Source organism: Lepisma saccharinum, chromosome 25 (genome assembly GCF_977018435.1).
Source record: "Lepisma saccharinum chromosome 25, izLepSacc3.1, whole genome shotgun sequence".
NCBI lineage: Eukaryota > Metazoa > Arthropoda > Insecta > Zygentoma > Lepismatidae > Lepisma > Lepisma saccharinum.
The window spans coordinates 3,081,734-3,101,028 of record NC_139253.1 but is presented as its reverse complement, the minus strand read 5'-3'; the positions used below and the strand labels follow the sequence as shown (position 1 = coordinate 3,101,028).

The window sequence follows — 19,295 nt, the reverse complement described above, 5'->3', positions numbered from 1 at the left end:
CTCTCCCTCCTTGGTGAGTCTGGTACGGGGCACACCTAGCTTGCAACAAACGGTAAAACTAAACGCTGAGAGCTCTAAACCTGGCCTACCCTAACAATTCCTGACCTCAATCCCGCTTAGGTCTAATAATGCACATGTTAGGTTAGGAGGGCCAGGTTTAGAATTCTTAACATTTAGTTTTGGCATTTGTTGCAAGCTGTGTGTGCCCCGCACCAGACCTCTCTTTGGGTCTATTCAATGGGCTGACTTTGTAATTACTGTAAACAAATTATAACTTAAATGTATATAAATAATGAGATAGATATCATCTCCTTATAGTCTGAAGAAGTGGCACTGGAAAGTAAATTTGATTTATACGTATATATTTTTCGAATATCATAACAAAGTCTCGAAGGAGATTCGTCTCAATTTTTACAAGGTCGTTTGGGCTTCGCTCGCTACCGTAGTGGGATCCATTATTATTGCTCGGCAAATTGTCCATGACTATTTACATTAATTTTTCTCTTACATCCTATGTGTTTTTAAGCGATGGATTTTTATGTATGCTGGTGCAGAAGTTGTCAACAGTTTGTGTTGAGTTTTCTTTTAATTCTTATTTCTTGAATATCTTATTGGGTCAAATAAAGTGCACGAACATGGTGATGGACAATTTGCACGGTAATATTCATGGATCCCACTGTACCTACTGCCGCACAGATTTCCGGATCAGCTTTTCATGGACAAATTCTCCCAATTACGTCATGGGAGCATGGCACGCAACCTTTATACTTCTGATAACCTTGAATACTGTGCTGGAATCAATGTTCAAACGAAGATTGACAGGTTGTCAGTGCTGCATTATTCTTCCATCTTCCCACGTATCCGGCGAAGTTTTCATTTCGCGCAATCGAAGAATGTTTATTTTTCAAAGCATTTTATGTGAGATTAACTTTATCAGGCCGGGGCACGGAGCATGGAAACTTTCCACACCGCAACTCCCAGACTCTCACTCATGCAACGTTTCTTATTTCATGGACTACCGAATCAGATTTAACATCTCAAACCAAATAGTTCATCTTTTTTCGTCTTTACTACGAGCTGTCCTAAATATTTAAAGGCCAAGAAAACATAATCGTACACTTTCCACAATCAGTTTCTGACGTGCTTCTATGGAGCAAGATAACAGAACGGTGTCTATAAATTGTATAACATTCAGAAATCTAATACCAAATCTATTCCTCAAATCTATTCGAATCCAATCTTACTTAGACTAACATGAACATGAATATTTGTAAGTTGTATAAATTGTGAGCTAGTTTCTAAACAGAAAGGAAAAATTTCGAAAACAGGCCAGAACGACTTGTTCAACCATGTACGTACAAGGGCAAAATGAAATTGTGAAACAACCGCCTGATTTGTAATTGTAAACGATTCGATGTGCATGTGAATATAACGGGTAGAATGGTGATGGAGCATTTTGTGCAATACTGATTTAATAATAACATATGTAATCCGTGTAATCCATATTAGAGGCATATTTCATGCTCTAGTAAGAATCCTTAAACGATAAATATCTGGATCATGAATAACCTAAAATTTTACATCCTATTCTTATTTTACAATTATAAACAATTATTATTTTTGTTGAAGGAAAGAAAAAGCGTACAGATATGTTCAAGCTATATTTTCTCAGAAACTGTTACATTATATTTTCTCAACATTAAATAAATATACATTCTACATCTGTTGCATATAACAAACGTTTTGCTTTTAATGGATAATATCAAGCAACAAACACAAGACTTAACTTTCAATTTATTCCATTTTTCTCACATCCTCGATTAAATGTTTGTCCCCTTGTTCACCTAAATGTAGTAGTTACATTAGTTTTTCTCTTGTAGCTTGGTTTGAGTTTTGGGCAATCAAGGCACTCGCATTGATCATATCGTTAGAAAACACGGAGTGAAATTTTGGCAACAGTGTATGCTAAAATCTGCACCACGACGAAACGCCACTTCAAAAACCATAAACATAACCACTACATTCTGAAGGTACGAAATGTTTTCAACTTTTCACATAGTATTTCAGATATTTGCGGCTACACACTGGAGTCGTTGTTTCACAACAAAATCTTTCTTACTAGTTATACAAGGAAAAAATTCACCAGTATTGACAAAACTACCACTTCAGCGCCATTTTCACGCAGGAGTTTGAACATGACGGAGACCTTATATTTTCTGTTATTTACTTAAATACCTTTAATCGTAACAAAATTATAGGTACTCCAGGTTCTAGTGGATAAAACAATCTTTCATATCAAAATATTCCTTCCTTACCGAAACTATATTAGTGGTACTGTTGTGTCTGGGAATTTAGGCCTAGTCTTTAACATGACTTAGAACCCCTATAAGCACCAACCTACAAAATTTGTACATAAGTAATGCTATTGTGAAGCTGAGCTCTGTTTATCTTGGTTCTCGGAATATTTTTTTTTGACACTAGTCTACTGTTTTACTATTGTGTTGTCACGTGCCCGCATGGTGAGGAAAATGAGTGGATGTTTGATATAATGGCCGATAGATGGCAGCACGCGATAAATGTATTAGGAACATTGATTAAAGAAACAATGAGTATGAGAATGAAATGAAAGTTCTTGTAAATATTGGAATGGATTATGTTTATCTTAATTTATGAACGGAGAATAATAATGAGATAGGATTAAGGCTAGAAAAACAAATGATCGCCATGTATAACATATATGATAAGTCTGAAAGTGATTACGATTTTGTATCTCTATCGTTCGAGCAGGAATGAGTTTTCTTGCAGAACTTCTTGGTTGTTTCCCTGGTGTGGCGCCAAGTCATAGGCAGCCCCCAACCACTTCCGTGTAGGCGCATATATTGCAGACCCGGATCAAGGTGAGCGCGGGACAGGCGGCGCCCCTTGATTACCCCTTTCTCTGCTCCTATTAGGCGGTGGCGCTACAAGGCAGCGACCCAAAGTATTATTATAGTTTGTGCAAATGCCTAAAAAGAGGGGAAAGAGGGCTGGAAAGAAGAACCGGAACTCGATTCTGGAAAGAAGAAAAAGGGAAGGCGGAGAGATTATTCAACCACCGGTCCGGACGAAAGATTCTCTAGGCCTTTTTCATGATATAAAGAAAAGGGAGGGCAATTATAATCTTAAGCGAATAGATTTGCCTAACGTGTCGAAGGACATTTGCCGTGACGTTTGTGGTAACAATTCCAAAGATCCTCGAGACGAACGTAACGCACCAGAAGAAGAGGCCGACGTCGAAATGAAGAAAACTGAATAGTTTTGTGTATATAGAAGTTTGTAAATAAGAAATATATACATAAAGGGAATAACTTACAGATGAAGAATCCTGTATGACATGTTGGAATTTCGTATAAAAGAAGAAGCCTGTGGAATCTTCGCATAGAAGAAAAATATTAATCCATAGAAGTAGAAGCCTGTGATTTCACATAGAAGAAGAAGCTGATTAATCCATAGAAGTAAAAGCCTGCAGAATTCCGTATAGAAGAAGAAGCTGATTAGCCCATAGAAGTAGAAGCCTGTGGAATCTCCGCATAGAAGAAGATGATTAATCCCTAGAAGTAGAAGCAGGTGGAATTCAGTATAGAAGAAGAAGCCGAGAAGTCCATAGAAGAAGCCTGGGGGATTTTCATATAAGAAGATGAAACCTATAGAAGAAGAAGACCATCATCTCATGCCATAGAAGAATAACAGCAGAAGGTGTATAGAAGAAGAAGCTGATTAATCCATAGAAGTAGAAGCATGTGGAATTTCGCATAGAAGAAGAAGCCCATCAATCCATTTCCATAGAAGAAGCCTGTGGAAATATATATATAAGACGTTAACCTACAGAAGAATTCCATAGAAGAAGAAAGTAGAAGATTTAAAGGCAAATATTTTAATCTGAAATTGTATAAAGAAAATTAATCCAGTATCTGAAATGTATTATGTCAACGTTTTCAGAATACGTATATGTCGGTTCGTACTTTCTGTAGTGGGTTAAATGAGCTGTTTCCTTTAATTCCTTGTTATCATTCAGTTTCAGTTGCCCTGAGTGTCTCATGTTTTACCCTGGCCTAAGCCGGACTGGTGCTACCCTCTCCGGGACGTGGCATTAATATATGGCGGCCCTACGTGGCTCAACGTACCTCTTTCTTGCTCTCATCTTGACATGTCTCGAAGTGTTCTGTCCAGAGACATAGCTAGAGAATTATGCAACAATAACGAGAATAGAATTTGACATCACTTGCATCGACCCCCTACTCTCTCCAACCCAACTGGGGAAAATTTTGTTATATTCACCTAGTTTACATTCCTTCTTAGCATTCATGGACAAATGGCAACTCTCGACCAAGTAAAAATATCAGTTTTGTCTCAAGCACACGAGTTGCAATTAAGGGTTCCCTAGTTCAATCTCTGGAAGAAGCACATTGTACAGTGGTTAGGATCCCACTTTAAGCTGCAAGTCCAGCCCTTATTAGCCTATCTGACCATAAAAGTGGACTTGGAAGGAACTTTTTGACTCATTTTCAACATTTTTTACCTAAATTGTAAGAAAGTTCACTTCATAGCAGAAGTGAAGAAGAACTGTTCTACGACAAAAAGTTCGGTGACAGAGAACGTTTGGTGCTGAATTCACGATACCCCAACAGACGGTCTCTGGTTCGACTCCTGGAATGGCCATGGGTGTCACTTCATCAATTTCGTACAATCATCGTGCATTGATGAGGCAGAAAAGTTACGTAGGCTACACTTGTTGTTGTTTATTTCTCTGTTCTAATTTACAATGCGTTACTTTGTAATATATTATGTACAATTATTACAACAAAGTGAATCGTAATAGTTTTACTAAAACAACTTTCTAAAAATTATGCATGTGCTTTAAATATTTGTTAAAACATCAGAACGAAGTATTATTTTATAACTGACACTATTCATCAATGATCCTGAGAATATGTTTTATGGCTCGGAATGATAATGGCTTTACGTAGTGTTCGATTTCACTGTCTCCGATTTTCCTCCTTCACATACGTAGTACTTACTATTAGTAATTTTTTGGTGCCATGAGCAAATTGTATGTATTTTTTTTTAAGGAATAGTATAATAGAATAAGTATAAACTTGACTCTTACAGAAATTGTTGTATTGCGAGCGAAAAGCAATACAATTTTCAGATTTATTTCTTTGTACTTTTTTCTAAGTTTTTCTCTTCTTGCTCGTTTGGCACTTCGCCTCGTCGACTGGGGCACATCAAAAGTCAAACACGTTTGCCTTAGTATGGACGAGGCTAATATCGGGTAGATCTCACTTTCAGCAACATCAGTTATTAATCTCTTGTGTTCGCACGTGCGTGAAACCAGTACTTAGGTATGTGATACGTCACAGGGTTCTTGACTCGATAAGCAAAGATACCACAAAGTCATGCAAAAAGTCAGCAATGAATACGCGCCAAGTCACGAAGCAAAACATGAACTTGCGAGTTTTCGGTTGTTTAGCATTGTCCAAAGCAACCAGGAAAGGGAATCGTAGATGGCAAATGTATCATGCAATCACGTTTTGAAATGTACAGTGGGATCCATGAGTATTATCGTCCAAATTGTCCATCACCATGTTCATGCACTTTATTTGACCCAATAAGAGCTTCAAGAATTAAAAGAAAACTCAAAACAAGCTGTTGACCACTTCTGCACCAGCATACATAAAAATCCATCGCTTAAAGACACATATGATGTAAGAAAAAAATTAATGAAAATAGTCATGGACAATTTGCACGGTAATACTCATGGATCCCACTGTACAAGAATCCATGGAGGTTTGATCTAGATAGCACATTCTATTGATATCCTGTCTGAAAGTTTCGTGAATGCAATTTAATTTTCGTGCAATTTTATCTTTCTACATATCTAAACTGACCAACTTTTCAGAGCCAACACAGGAATCATGCATGCCAGTTTCATTTTATTATTATTATTATCATTATTATTATTAGAATAAATTTGAAATTATTTATCATATGAAAACTCAAAATTGTCACATATAAATATTAGAAGTGGTTGGAATCACTTAAATTACCAACACTGCACTTAAGAAGGAATAACAAATTAAGTGTATTTGTACAATATGCTCTCATCAAAGATTGATAGTGACCTTTTCATGAGAGCTGTTGCAGGTCTCCAAATGTAGCCAGTGACGGATTAGGTGGGTGCTCTTGATGCTGCAGCATTAGGCCCATTCCTGAAATAGGCCCAGATGAAAACAGGCGAGAATTTTCCGAAAGCTGAACAGTTTTCTTTTGCTATATTAACCTGAAAATAAACCTTAGAATGAAATCTGGAGCCCCAATTTCGGACGCTTAGACACAGCGTTACTTATTCTACAGTTACTATTATTCTTTGCGCTGTGACGTAACTATAACGTCGTTCTGTTTATTGTTCACCGAAGATTTTAAGTTAACGCTATCAATTTTACGTTAAACAGTTTACATAGCAATTTAGCTGCGTTTTTTGCAATATCTTGGCGATTTTTGCCACATTATTATTGTTCGGTAAGTACGACGTAGTAAATTTTTTACCTTGAAAGTTAGTTGTACAGAAAAAATCGACGGTATTTCATTGTTATGTTTTGACATGACAGCATCAGGCCCAATTTCGTCTTAATCCGGCTCTGAATGTAGCACTAGACAATGTGTTGTGAATTAATTGTAGAAATTATACACGACAATTGATGTGCTCAGAATGAATAAACAATAAACAATTATTACTATTAGTAGAAGATCTTGTTGAAAACTATAACTTGATATGTAAATATGCTGCTCTCACTTTATTGTTCTACATATTATATATTTTGTCCGTGTAATCTTGCACTTTTTATCTTGACTTGGTGCTGTATTAGCTTTTATACTGTGCTCAGCACTTTAAAAACTATTATAACATTCTGAATGGCTAACACAGTTAAATATGTCTACCTTAGAAGAAAGAACAAAAAAGGAAAGGAACAATTTTGTATAGATTTTATCTTTCCAAGTAGATAATTAATATTTTGAATAATATGCATTATAAAATTCCTAGATGGAATACGAAGAATATCTCAATTCTCATATCTCTCAAAAAGCTTTAATAGGTGAACTTGAGGAAAGCTATAGTGATGTACCTGGTTGTCATATCGTGCTCACCATTTAAATAAATATATATTATTATTGTTGTAGTCTAAGGCAATAGACTCTTGCATCCCCGATAAGAAGGGATGACATGTTGCTTCGCCACTCTTCTGCCTCAATAGGCGAGCTTGCACTTGCATGCATTTTCTTCCGCGTCTGTCGTTTAGCCACGACTCCGCTCCAGTGGGCGGCGGTCTATAGATTGCTTTATGATATGACGGGCAACAACATGATACGCGACATCCGGTAAATTTTTCAGTAGAGCAATGGTTTAATTTTCAGAAATTCCATAATTTTTATTTTGTCTTAAATGTTCTTCAGGCTTCATAATGGATATATTATCTCTTCTCAGGCAACAAACGAATGTATATTTTAAGTGTTAGAGGTTTTTGTAGGTGTTTAATAAGCTATAGTTCTTACTTTACGAAGACATCATATGAACTTTAGATTAAAAAGTCATTTATTTTATGTAGTGAATAATTATGTGACAAACATTTTTCCCCCAAGAAGTTCTAGTATTACAGACAGAACGGTATGACATGTTACAAATTATTCTAATGTTTACTGACTTGACTTGAATACCATGAATTATCGCCTGATCCTGATGGTCGATAATCAGTGTCCTCATCATTATCGCCAAAAGTAAATTGGAATCATCACTAGAATTAGGCAACAAAGTGTGATTTCCTCCTGAGATTGAGAAACACGTTACGTCATACGTAGAAATTTTCAGCGAGAAATGCAGGCTCGACCAGGACTCGAACCCGGGTCTCTGGCATACCGTGTCATTCCTCTACCACTTTTTTTTATATAAAGGAATACCCCTATTCGGTGGTATCCCCCGTCATTCACACTTTTTTTTTTTCCACAATTGTACATATAAGTTTTTCTCTTAATTCTCGGTTTTCTCGTTTTACGGACAACACAAACATCCAAGTCCTAGGCGGGATTCGAACACGGATAACCACTCCGCCACGGAGGCCGACAATTGAGCTACCGAGTCGGCCTTTGCTCGCCTGATTTTTCGCTATCGCTGTTTTACCTGCGTAGAATCGTCTCTGCCAGAGCTACCGCAACGGATCTGTTGCCTTTGAAACACCCAGGGGCGGCGCCAGGGGAACGCGAGGGGGTTCTTGCGTACCCCTTAATTTAATTCCGCACCCCCGTCAGCACCCCCTACGTTCAACTGAAAACACTAACCCTTAGAGTGTCATATTATGTCATGTCGTTATTATTGTATGTATCAGGCAAGCACTGAAAGAGGTGCCGATAGCCTATGCATACTTTCCGGTACTATTGGTGGCAGCCTCTATAAAGATCGGCGGCCGTTTTATTTCTTTCGTCAGCATTATTGTTATGAGTTCTTTCTTTCTTCAAGTGGTCTGTTTGTGGTTTTCGATAATTGCCGACAGATTAATGTAAGTTATGTTTTTCTTTTGCATTGTTGATAAACGGTATATTTTCCGCCTATTTGTTCTTCCTCACACTGGAGCAAAAATTTCAGCTGCTTTCAAGGTATCACCAAGTCACTGACCAAGTCGTGCTCGGGAAATTTTTTGAAGGTAAGAGACATTTTGGTTATTTTTGAGTTACAAAGTAAAATGTTCCATCCTTCAATTTCGAGTGAAATTGCCATATCATACAATTTGCATTGAACTCAGTGAAGCCTTCTGGAATTGGTAAACACAACACGAAAACAATTTACAGCTACAGCATAGTTTCGAATAACCTTTTTTCTTAATGAACTCAGAAATCAACAAAATGGTACTTGCCATGTTTCGCACCCGAACCTTCCATTTAACGCGAGTTGTAACGTGAAGGGTAGTTTTCTTGTTAATACGTTCTGCGTATTTATTCCACGTAATATGTCTAGTAAACGCAGTGGCGTACGCAAGGGGGGGGGTTACCGGGTTTAAACCCCCCCCCCTGAGCTCTTGAAATATTATGGAAAATGCTGTAGAAAAAATTAAAAATGGCTAATTTATCACAGTCAAAGATCTGCGACAGTAATAATAATAATAATAATAATAATAATTTGGATTATTATTCCCATGCAGCATGAAGAAAAACACAACATTCCAAACACAATCTAAGCGGCCGCAAAGTTCAATTTTGCAATTTTCTTTTGCAAAAAGTCGCGCAGTGACTCTTGCGAGAATTGTGAAAATTCCTTGCTTCGTCCTTATTGCAAACGTTCTTCCCGGTACTGATTTCACATCCCCTTGTGAACTCTCAAGTGATGCTGAGTCTACATCCACATCATTAAATAATGTCGAAGAAGTCTTTTGTGAATCACCTAGAAGGGATAAATGCGTTGGAATGTCTATAAACTTACTTTACAACGAAAACATAGACTCAGTGGAATTTAGCAACATGTATTCTCGCGCTTCATCATCACCCTGGGTGAGTTCCATAGGTAAAGGTAATGTAAATTCCCCCGTGTATATAGCACCGTGCCATGAAGTCACACATAGTGGTGTGGTGGGCCCCAAAGATTCTTGATCTCGAACTATTTTGCAGGTGATGTGATCAGCACCATGCTCCGGCAGCCTTCATCCCCCAAGGTTGCTCTCAGATACCCATAGGCTGGATGCGGAGACAAGGCTGGATAAATTCCAACCAATTCCGGGAATCGAACCCGGATATCCCACGAAGTTGTCAGACTAGACCAGCGCGGCTCCTTGAATGAGTTTCATATTTCGATTATTTCAATAAATTTGATATATTTGCTTGTTTTTATGGATTTTCTTCACACTTAAAATGTCTCACTTATCATATACAAATAACCGTTGACTAGACAATTATTTTGAAACAAAAGAATTGTAATTTTGTTCTATTTCTTTCATAAATAGCAGCTGCATTAGTAGTAATTAAACTAATTAATTAATTATAAGAATTATTAATTAATTTATTATTATTATTAATTAATTAAAGTATAATAAAACAATGGTAATGTGAATTTGTAGAAAGTTTTCGAGATAACACCCCCCTTGATGAAATCCTGCGTACGCTACTGAGTAAACGTACCATTTCAGGCTTTCCAAAATCCATTTGGAAAGAGGCCCCATGTTCACGAAGAAATTTTACAGTTCGTTGTTGGGGATAGCGCGGCTTAAGGGATACTAACGAAGACGAAGTTGCTGTGCACTTCGCGTTTTGTCCTGAAGTGGCAAACGGAATGTTCCTAGGTACAATGTACTATATATTTGGTACCTCCATTGGTTAAATTGAAAAGGTTGAACAATTGTGTTTTTAAAGACAAGGATAATTTCATTTTTTATCTCACTACATAGTTCAATAAGTCTGCAACGTGTATCTCAATGTTTACACTGTACGACCACTTTCTTGGAGTATAAGACGTAATACATATCATCATGTAAGTCCAGGGGGAAGACAAGGGGGCACACACAGCCTGCCTGGAAAATGAATGTCAATCAAAAGTTATTATATTTCGCACATACAATTTCATTTCAGTCAGTATTTTTGTTAATCAGTGGCGGCGATTAGGGTTGCAATTGCCCCTGCTTTTTGCTATTTTGCCCCCGCACTATGCTAAACTGTCCTCCCCCCCGTTTTGGCACCTTGCTCCCCAGTTTTGAAAGGTTTCATGCGTGTTTCATGATTTTCCTTATTTTCAGCATCGCATCCCAGTAGTAGGAACCCAACGTCCTAGAACTACCCTTCCCCTCTTTTTTCTCGCCTTAATGGATTTCTCTCGTAAGGCATGAGCAGTGTTGCCAACTCCTCACTCGAAAAATCACCAAGGTTTTTTTTGGGTCTAACGTAACCTAAAGCAAGGAGGTGGCAACCTTGCTTGAGGTATTTTCTCGCAGTGTTGCCAACTCCTCACTCGAAAAAATCACCAAGGTTTTTTTTTTGGCTCTAACCTAGCCTAAAGCAAGGAGCTGACAACCTTGCTTGAGGCTTGCCTTACAGTGCATAAAGCAAGGTTGCCAACCCACTGGTACTTTTGCCATAGCCTTTTACAAGAAAAAAAAGAGAAAGGGAAGAGTTAAACAACCGACAGCTTACCCACAGCCTTTTTTGGTCTAACCTAACCTAAAGCAAGGAGCTGGCAATTTTGCTTGTGCAATCAACCCGGTTGACCCCCCTCAAGTAAATATCAGCGTTGCTAACTCCTCACTCGAAAAAAAATTCACCAAGATTTGTTTTGGTCTAACCTAACCTAAAGCAAGGAGGTGGCAACTTTGCTTGTGCAATCAACCCGGTTGACCGCCCTCAAGTAAATATCAGCGTTGCTAACTCCTCACTCGAAAAAAAATCACCAAGGTTTTTTTTTGCTCTAACCTAACCTAAAGCAAGGAGGTGGCAACTTTGCTTGTGCAATCAACCCGGTTGACCGCCCTCAAGTAAATATCAGCGTTGCTAACTCCTCACTCGAAAAAAAATTCACCAAGGTTTTTTTTTGCTCTAACCTAACCTAAAGCAAGGAGGTGGCAACTTTGCTTGAGGCTTGCCTTACAGCGCATAAAGCAATTTTTGCCAACCTGCACACACTAAACAAGGAGAGCCGGCACTGCCGTAAAAGAGAGAGAGATGGGTGGATGGCAACGCAGTATGTGTGTGCGTGTGTGTGTATAATATGTAGCATTATTAACTAGAGTGTGTTGGCAATTTACTTACAACTAAAAAAAAAATAGAGATGCCAACGTTGGTGTAAGATGAAGAGAGAGAGAGAGAGACCCGTGGCTGGCAACAGTAATAAGCGAATGCGCCATATCGTAATTTTCCAACTCCGTATATCGTGACTTTTGTAAACCTCTCTCGGGGGAACGATGTGCCACACACACGCGCGCACACGCCTGTATTGTGACGCAAGCGAACAAACAAATAATAATTGTTGTCTTTTAGGATACCTGACCCCTATAACCTCGCGAGGGTGCGTGGTGCCCAACACAGTTCTAATGGCCACGGCTAACAAAGTCATGCCTCTGTAGAGTTTCACGTGTTTTTTTTTTCTCAAACTTCTATGAAACTCTACAGAGGACCTCCGTAATGCATGCAACGTGTACTAACAACTCTAGTGTTATTTGATGTTGTGATATTTTTGGATATAGAGTTTTATTGTGAGATATAGATAAAAATAATTATGTTTATTATAATATTTTCTTGATGAAGATGGAGAATATGTGTGTGTTACAAATAAAGTTGCATGCTTTTTTTTCTAGTGTGTGTATGTGTTTTTGATGTTTCGACAGCATCTGAAACGATAAAAAAAGAAATTTTATTGTTAATTTCACGTGTAAAAACAACAACAAATTTTGTGCAAATTCTGATTGTCTCGTGCTATAGTGCAAAAAAGATAATGTAACTGATAACTAATGAAATTGATATTTGTAACTGATCTGAACTAGTGAAATTTGTATTGTGCTATTGTAACTGATTGTGCTAGTCCAAAAAATTTCTTATTGTGCAAGAAAAGATGTAAAAAACTTGTTAAAACTGCTCTGTGACCCTCTCGTTCTTCACGTCGTAGGCGAAGGACTTCTCTGCAATCAGGATGACGCTGCATAGGGTATCCTCGGGCAAGGCATCGTGGAACTCGCAGACGATCTTGATGTTGGTTCGATCGTTGACCACAACCTTTTTTCTCTTAGATGTGTTGATGACGAACATCGGCGTGCGGATTTTGAATTCGCTGGGCGTGTAGTACATGTCCACGCTTCCCTCGGTCACGCGTTTGTAAGCCGTGTAAGCTTCGTAAAGTTTGAGGTAATCGTTTTTGGTCACGTCGAGGTTGTAATTCTCGCGCGGGAACACTTCGTTGCGTCCATTCTTCAGATAAACGTTCTTGATCTTGCAGTCGTCGAACTTGCTGGAATCTTTTTCCTGATTGTTATTGCGCCCGGTCTGAAAAAGCACTACGACGAAATCTGGCATGTCGAACTGTATGTTGTTGAACTGCGTCGTCACGTCGAATTCCATGTGACTTCCCGACGCCATCTTCTGCACGCACTGGTAACCGTGAAAGTGAATCAGCACCTGCGGACTTTTCAAGATCTCCGCTTTGTACTTGAGGGCGTAGTTCGTTTCGTATTCCACCACCGGCATTCTCAATTCCATGCTCCGGATGACGCACTTGGCTGCTTCGGGTAAAGTGTTGGCTATCGGCGTGGTGGCGTCCGGACCCAAAGTAGAGTATCGCATCAGTACGTCGTTGTCGTTGGCCGCTCTTCGAAACGTAACGCGCAGTCCTCCCTTCCACATGATCTCCTTGTAGTCCGAGAAGAATCCCGGCAGCAGACGCATGGGAAAGAGCACCGTGTGACTTGTCGTCGATATTTTGGTTCATGCTTCGAATCCCCCGGCCTGATAGTACGCTGCGTCCGTTTTGGATAATTTCAATGTTCCCACTGCCGTCGACGTGATGCCTGGATAATCTATTCTGTCGATGACGGTGTTGTGTTTCCTCACCTCCACCTGCGAGAACAGGTGAGGCACGAAGTTGTCCACGAGTATCAAGTTTGCTGCTGCGGGAAACGCGTCTCCGCTTTCTTTCTTCACCACGTCGAATTGAAGGTAGAGGTCTGCTCTGTGAGGATGAATGAACCCATCCCCTACGTCCACGTCGTATTCGATCTCCCTGTTTGCCTCGTTCAGATTGGCGAACGTGCGACGGTTGGGAGGGAAAGATTGCAATTCGTAACTTTCGATTTGCTCCATTTTTTTTTTTCACTATGTATGTTATTTATTATACGTTGATCTCCACGATGGCAGTGGTCGTTGCACCTGCGAAATCCACCACGTCTCCTTTCTCGTTCGTCACCACCAACTCTATGTCGTCTATGCGGTTGCGACATACTGGAAAATAGATCGGCGAAGAGGGCGTGTAGATGATCGGTTCCATGAACTCGGAACTTGGTTTGAAAGTGGCTATGATTCCCGTCTGCTTGTGACTTCCCAGCAATCCGTCCGAGGATTTCGTGATCATGCCTTCCGCCACGTTGCAGTGAACGTTCAGAGTCTCTATGGCCAAAAATTTAGGAATGTTTGTTGCCGTGTGCTTGATGCCAGCTTCGAGTTTGGTGTCGTTCTCGAAACCTAAAAGTTCTCCCATGGTGCCCAGGTCCACGGTCTCCGTCGCCGACAGGATTTCCACTCTGTGCGTGACCGAATTTTGAGAAAGGTACGTGCCTTTGGGTAATTGAGCTTGCAAAGTGGAAAGATTGTATTGGCCTGGCGTGACGACGATGTGTTCGCTTCCGACGCTAATTTTGTTGTTGTGCTGGGTGACGTTGGGTATGAGGTACATGCTGTAGAATGCACGCAGAGCCACGGATTTAGGATAGACGATGTCGTCGTGCAGTGTGAGTTTCAAGATGGAAGATTCGCTCGTGAGATGGAACACGCCCATCCTAGTGATGCTGTTTGAGGTTCCACAATGCTTTCTGGAAATCTTCGATCGTAGGGTTATTTATTTTAGAGAGAAACGCGAGCACGGAGAGGCAGAGATGACCGCAGTTCACGTCTCCGAAATCTTGAATGCGTTCGTCGTTGTAGTATATGGAGGTTTTGCTTGTTTTCAGATAATGAACTAAATTTGTAGGTGGAACACCTCCGAAAGAATCGAAAACGAATGCTTTATCATCATTTTTGTGGTAACATATCCAATGCGTGCCTGGATTTTCTTGACCGTCCAAGTTGACTACTCCGCATTCTCTTCTTTTAACGCTTGAAGGTAACGAGTCGGACATGAAAACTCCTCTGAAGTGTTTGATTTGTAACGGTTCGATCAGAGATTCAATGTCTCGGTTGGTGAGTGCTTCTGTTTCTTTTTTTTAAACTTTTTCATCACGCCCTCCCCCTTTTTCTTCTCCATGGCCAGGTTGTGACGTTTCTGTTCTTCCAATTCCGCTTTGTTCTTCTTTGAGTCGATGACGGTTTTCGCGATGGCGGCACTTCCGCCAGCCAAACTTCCAACGGTCCCCAATGCTGCCAGGATGGCCGGGATGCTGAATATGAAACCTCCGATCTTTTGCTGTTTCCGCGAACGCTGCAACCGTCTCAATTGAGGTGTGCTGAGCAGTAATTTCATTCCATGTCCTTTCGACAAGCAAGAACGTTTCTTCTCGCGTTGTTTCTTGGTGAGTAACCCATCGAGGGCACCTAGATTTTTAAGATTGGAGTATGGTATCTGGTACACGACACCCTTGGGCTTCATGTTGATGCTCTATGTGTTATTTTCACGGTATGTTATTTATATATATTCTGAGATTTTTTCTTGCGTAGTTTTTTACGGTATGTTATTTATATATTTTCAAGGCCTCGCAGTCGCTACACAAATTCTATTACGTGCTTCGTTTTCTTGCCAAGAAGTTCCTTTGCCCCCTTGTACACGATTCGAGTTTTGTTCTCGATTAAAATAGATAGCTTCTCGTCGGATAACATGTTAGCGTATCGATCTGGTAAAAATAGACTGTATTGTGCGTTGAGCAACAGGCGTACCTTGGGACCATACTGGGTAGAAACGATTGAACCGGAAGTTATCGTGTAAGATTTGTCGACTTCCAATTCCCGAATTTTTACATACTCGACTGACAAATTTAGCATTTGTTTTAATGCTTGGAGATCACTCATTTTTTCAGTTGTCATATCGAAGAAGAGAAAAATTTCAGTGTGTGTGTTAGGGAAATTTAATTGTTTTTTTTTCACGATGTGTGTTATTTATATATACCGAAGATTATTTTTTTCACGATGTGTGTTATTTATATATCAAGTTTTTTTGACATGTATATATATTATTATTATTTTAACAGAGGAAGAAAGTCCGTGCTTCGGAAAACGCGAGGATGTGCGTGATGATTTCTTCAGTTTCCTGCATAGACTTGTACCAATCATCAGTATAACGTCTTCTTCCCTGCATTGCCTCGTGCAGTTCGTCCGACCTATCGTTTAATTTTTCCCCCGCGGCCGAAAGCAGAATGTTGAGATCACCACACCTCAGGCCGCTGATCTCCCGAAGATGGTCCTTGAGAACCATTTCACAAGGGATGCGAAATTCCGGCGTCGTTCTTGCCATGATTACAAGTTTATTAACATCTCCGTTAACTACCTTTTTGAATATTTTAGATAGTAGTTCGTGCGGCAAATCAGTTATGCAAGCCATGTTGTTTTTTTTACTGGATGTTATTTATATACCCCACCCCAATTTTTGTTTTGTGTTCATGGCGATGGTGGTACCCAGTGCGGCGACCCGTTCACCCAGCGATGCGTCTCTGCTCACGAACCTTTCGAAAGCTGCGTGCTCTAACTTTCTGTCTGCTTCGTGACGTGCATCCAGATCCGTCTGCGTGGTGTTGTAGGCGATGTCGTGATCTTTGCATGCGGCGTCCAACGGATTCACACCCTTGTCTCCTCTCTCCAATCTTTTATCGAGTTTGGTACCCGGTCCGCAGTACTGGTAGCCAGGTAGATGCATCTCGAAAGGTAACTTGTTGATGATGTCGTTCACGAGTCCCTTTCCTTCGGCCACGTTCCAAAATTTCGGAGGCAGCGTGTTGATGATTTTGATCAGGTAACCTATGCCCTTGTCGTCGTTAACGATGAAGTTGGAAAGTTTCGTGCTGATCATGTCCACGATACCAACCTTCTCGTTGTAGAAATTACGGTTGCCTGCATTCTCTTCGCCGGCTATCACCAACAATCGGTCCACGAGTTTCCTAACGTCGTCCACCCAAACGAATTCTTTGGGTAACGTGTTGTAGCGTTTGACCCCGCTGCCTGTTTTGACCTGGTTCCAAATCGGTTTGATGAGATTCCTGTACTTCTCGCCGCTGCTCGATTTCACCCTATTCTGCGAGGCGTCGTTGTTTTGGTACAAGGCATCCGTCATGATCAGAATTTCCTTGTAACTTTGGTAATCTTCGTCGGTGTAATCTTTCGGCTGCTTTTTCGCGACGAGTTCCCACAGTCCTACCGTACCCGGATACCTGGTCCAACTATCCTTGTCGCCTAAATTGACTTTAATGTCGTTGCCTTCGAAGGTCACCTTCGATTTCCCAATCTTCCACACCACACCGCCGCCTTCGCCGGTTTCCATGCTAGGATACAATCCGAACACTTCATCCTTGTCGAACTTCCCCGTGCTCAGGTAGTCTCGTGCCAAAGGTCCCAACTCGATCTTATCCGAAGACGACGACGTGCTGCCTATGGCTCGACGTCGTGCAGGTGCATCCTTCAGTTCGAACGGTGTCGAAGGAATGCTCGAAATGGGCGTGGGTACGGTGTAACTTTTAGCTGCGAGCGGTACGAGTTCATTAATCAAATTTTTATTTTGTTCCGTGACACTTTTAATTTCTTTACCTAGACCGCTGATGGCATCGATCACGGGTTGATCCTGACGTTTCTTCTCTTCGTAGAATCCGCGATTCTCAGATTTCCAACCTTTGAAGCGTTTCGCGAGGTAATCGCGAAGCTTGAGATTTTCGTCTTCGATTTTTCGTTTCGTCATGACGTTATTTATATACGTCGTTTCTCACAACGTTGCAACGTTTAGAAAGTCGTTGATTTTGTTTCTGTATTTTCCGTCGTTGGGTTTCCTCGTCATGTCGATCGTCGCGAATCCGAAATCGTCACCGTTCCAGCAAGTAGAGCAGCCTTCCGAAAATTGATTGTAGTTCATGTCTCCGCCTACGTAGTCATCGTACGCGTGCTTGAGGTTGGTGTGATCTTGACGAAACAAACATATAAAATTAGCGTTGTCGCGTACTAACTGTTTTGGAATTTTGGAAAACGTTTGAGCTAGGTAAAAACAATCCATTCCTTTGTGACGACCTTGCGTGAAAAAGTTGCGAATTTCATTTTGATTTTCCAGGATGGCGTCGTCGAACACGACGACTGAATTTTCACGACAATCGTCGAGTGGTTTTATTTCCGAGGCGAACGTTGCAATGTCCAGACCATCGTACAGTTTCATCAGTTGCTGGTATTTGGATTGCTCCAAACTTTTCGAGAACACGTACAGGTGCCTGTTCTTCCAATTTAACCAATTCGGTGCGAGGAGAAAATTGTCCACGAGCAGTGTCGTTTTCCCACACCCCGAAGGACCTACGATCAGACAGCGGATGCTGTCGGGAAGCAACTTGCCGTTCTTTTTTTTTCTCGTTTGACTTTCCGGATCCGGTAGACGCTTCACCACGTTCCACGTACTTACAAGATCACTTCGTTCGCGTCGATCCAACTCTTTTCTGGAAGTCCCAGCCATTTGACAAACAGTTTGTCACCTTTCCTACGCAATATTTTCTCGATGAGGTACGTGTCAGGGTGTTTTGTTTTAGAGAGTTCCTCTTCGTAAAATCTTCCTTTCAAAATTTCGCCGCTACTATCTTTTATTATATACGTGTGTCGGTTTCCGGGTAAAACTCGAACCACCGTAAAAAGTTCCGTGCTCCAATTTTTTGTAAATCCCTTCTCGAAGGTGCGTTTGAATTTGCTGATCCTCACCTGGTCTCCAATTTTGTATTTAGCTTTTTTTGTCGTGGGTGTGTACTTTGGACAGTAAACGGTAGAAATTAAACGCTGCTCGTCGGACTTGGTAACGTCAACTGGCTTCATGCCTATTGTTCTGTGTACTGTATCATTATAGGTGTCAACGAGTTCCGGCAGGATGTCGACCCATTTGTAATTTCCCCGAAGCGTGAATCGTTTCCACATGTGTGTTTTCAAGGTTCGATTGAATCTTTGCTGGCTTTGATGTGACTGAAGCTCGAATAATGTCGAATGCCATGTTTTTGAATAAACTTTTGGAATACGGCGTTGTAAAATTCTTTACCGTTGTCCGTTTGCAGAAACCGTGGTCGTCTGCCGCCGCTTTCGCGAAAAATTAATTTGAATGCTTCCGTGACGCACGTTCCCGTTTTCGCCTTCAAAGGTAGAGCCCATGCGAATTTCGAAAACGTGTCTATGACGGTGAGGAGGTACTTGTTGCCCTTGTTCAATTTATGTACGTTTTTCAAATTGCCGCTACTCATCTCCACGAGGTCGCTTTGCCAGAGGTCGTCGATGCCCTTGGTTACCACAGCCAAACGTTCGTAGTTGCGGCGTGCAGATTTATGCAATTCTTCGACGATGGCTTGCCTAGACATTTTTTTAAAGATTACGTTTCA

General features: G+C 40.6%; 2 protein-coding genes across 3 annotated transcripts in view; one reads left to right on the top strand and one right to left on the bottom strand.

Annotated features, from left to right (window-relative positions):
• Positions 1-19,295, bottom strand: part of LOC145978622 (SUN domain-containing protein 1-like) — a 75,091-nt gene that overhangs the window by 15,990 nt on the left and 39,806 nt on the right. The window lies entirely within an intron of this gene.
• LOC145978615 (uncharacterized) overlaps positions 1-19,295 on the top strand; it is a 47,283-nt gene that overhangs the window by 1,532 nt on the left and 26,456 nt on the right. The window lies entirely within an intron of this gene.